Source organism: Prunus mume, linkage group LG1, assembly GCF_029339155.1.
Source record: "Prunus mume cultivar Tortuosa linkage group LG1, ASM2933915v1, whole genome shotgun sequence".
Classification (NCBI taxonomy): Eukaryota; Viridiplantae; Streptophyta; class Magnoliopsida; order Rosales; family Rosaceae; genus Prunus; species Prunus mume.
The window spans coordinates 2534943-2537831 of record NC_142698.1 but is presented as its reverse complement, the minus strand read 5'-3'; the positions used below and the strand labels follow the sequence as shown (position 1 = coordinate 2537831).

Genomic DNA, 2889 nt, shown 5'->3' with positions numbered 1-2889 from the left:
TCCACATAGTTATGGCATACATAACTCTCAGCTAAAAATGAAAACACTGGGCCAAATATTGAGCAATCTGTTACATGAAAGTGCCTCTGCCACTTCCTGAATATAGATTTTAAGCCAAGAGCTGGTAAATTGTTCTCAGTATGAGAGAGAACAACAAAGCTACGCGTCAAAGATTTTAAAAATAGCATTAAACAAAACATAATAAAGCCATCTAACAATAGAATATCATAAAAAGCAACAAACCTCGTCTATGAGATGGCTAGAAACAATGTAAATCCAAATATAGAATGAAAAATCTACAATTAGTCTGCTTACCTGCTTAAACCATAAATTGTATTCTACTGATACATAATCATCCTAAGAGTAAACGAGTAGTAAAGTTTAGAAGCATACAAGGTAACTACTATCTGCTACTATGACTTCAGCTTGCCGCTCAATGCACGTTTACTGTGCCAACCACTCCTGTCACCAGTGACCGGATTCTTCTTGGCTGCAACTGAACATTGATCATTTCTACTGCCTTTGCTGCTATTTTCTAAATGGAGCTTACGCCGCCTCATCCGGTTCTCCAACCGTATTGCTTTTAAAGCACAAACCCTCCGCTCAATCTCCAAAGCTTCAGTGAAGTTCCAGATCCTAACAACACCTTCGTCGCCTCCACATCCAATACGATCAGCACCAATGCCCACTGACATGAGATTCTTCCCAAATCCATGTAACATCCTCTGTGGGGGTTCCGCTACTGGGTCCACGAGCTTAACACATGAAAACGTTTCCTGAATCATGCTTTCTAGTCCTTAGAAGCTTTCTCACATCAATTAGTGCGAGTTTCCCATCAGCAGAGCAGAAACAAGCCATGGAAACTCAAACGCAAGGGAATAGACACAACCTGAGTGAGGAACCCAAGTCGCAAAGTAATGCATTAGTCTCAAGGCCATGACTAGTGATTTCGTACATGTGTATTGCACCATCATCCCCTCCGTAAATAGAAAATCCCCTGTGTGGTTTCGTACAAAGAGTAGGTGTTACCAACATGAGCACTATGAATAATGGTCATCAGTCTACTACTAGTATCCCAAATACAAACATCTGAACCCGATGTGCTAGCAACTGTAAGATCATGAGGAACAAGTGCCCAAACCCAATCACTATGTCTCAAAACCTTTATGCACTTCAGTGAAAAACGATCCCATACACGAACAGTCATGTCCCAGGAACCACTATAAATCCTGGTAAGATCCAAGGCAAGAGAAGTTATGGGCCCCTCATGCTCCCATAGTCGAAACTCGGTATTCTGGTTTTGAGGACCCTTAATATCAAACAAGTGTGGAAAGCCTTCCACTGCCTGCCAACACTGGATAAAGCCATCAGTACCACCAGCAACCAACAGTTTGGTATCTCCAGCAACTGCACGGATAGTGCAACCAAGAGATCTTGAAGATGCAATCAACAACCCTTCTTCCATGTTCCACATTTTTACAGTTTGGTCATACCCCGCAGTAAATACGAGCTTTGCGGAAGCCAAAAGGAAAACTGTAAGAATAGCTTCATTATGGCCATACATAACATCAATGCTATAACGTCCCATAAAAGTCTTACTCCTAAACTCCTTTCCACAAAAAATTCCTTCCATGACTCTCATCAGAAACTCCTGAACCCAAAGATGTTGGAACTGTTGAATTTCCCCATCTCTCACAATAAAAATCCTTCCAAACATGGTGTTCAGACGCAATCCTACAGAGATACGTTGATACACATGAAATCATACCTAGCTCTTTGGGTCAAGGAAATTCAGAATTTCGGATAACAAGGCTGGTGGAAGGTCAGTGATTGACCTACGAGAATTAAGAACAACATCACTAGACAAAAACTGTTTTGAACCACAAGAGTCCGAGTTTGGTTTCTTGGTTAATGTAGGTTTCGAGAGTGCAATTTTTTCCTTTTCAGTATATGAATCTGATGTTTGTTCTGAAATGCCAAGGTTTTCAGCTTCCAGCTTGGAATTGAATTGATTTGGTTCCCCTTGTTGTCCAAACGAATTGTCTACGCATCTACCAAATTCTTAGAAACTCAGTACTCACCTGGCATTCAAATTCCATAAAAAGATATGACCTTAACCTTGAATGTAAGGAATGGAGACCCTCTTCAGCCCAACACCTTCAACAACACAATTTGATCAAAATCTTATACCTTAGGAAACCTAAAGAAGAACCCAAAATCCAAAAATTACCTGCAAAATAAAAAGCTGTTAAAAATTGGAGAATGAACCTTATAAATCAAATTGGATCAATTGCACTAGCCAAATAAAACAAAACTAAATCAAAGAAAAGAAGAACCTGCAGTATTTAATGCAGATTAACAAAACCCAAGATGGATTTGATAGATAGAATGTTGTTGTTGGATCCAATGAAGACCCAGAAATCAAAAGAAGAAAAATATTGCCAAAAGTAAGTGTAAATGAGATATAGGTTATGAATATTGAGTTTCAAAAGTACCTTTCAAATTAACCGACGAAACTTTGACGTAGAGAGAGACAGAGAGAAAGAAGAAGGGCAGCTTTGGGACAGGGAACCAGGAGGAAGACACAGACAATACTTGTTTGGGGACGGAGAATAGAGAAAAGGCATAGGGTGTTATGGTCCAAGAAGCGGGGATTAAGGGTTTGATCACCGTCCTATTGAGAAGGAATCGACGGTTGGGATGAGAGTCGAACTGCTCATAACAAGACGAACCCTACGAGTACAACGCTACAAATATCTACGCAACTCGCGTTTCGGACCATTGTGATCCAACGGTTCGTTCCATCCTCGCCCGCCTTACAGCATCTCCAAGGAATATTGTCATGACAAATTAAAATCTTTTTTTGGTCTAGTTTGTCAAAAGAAAACC

The 2889-nt window shown here is 40.3% G+C and overlaps 1 pseudogene across 1 annotated transcript; it reads right to left on the bottom strand.

The window, feature by feature from the left end:
- Nucleotides 1-225: 225 nt before the first annotated feature.
- Nucleotides 226-2595, bottom strand: LOC148920688 (F-box/WD-40 repeat-containing protein At5g21040 pseudogene; annotated as a pseudogene). Its single transcript, XR_016126262.1, has 2 exons — nt 2496-2595; nt 226-2157 (listed from the first exon to the last, which is right to left on the bottom strand). The product of XR_016126262.1 is annotated as an F-box/WD-40 repeat-containing protein At5g21040 pseudogene (transcript).
- Nucleotides 2596-2889: the final 294 nt, after the last annotated feature.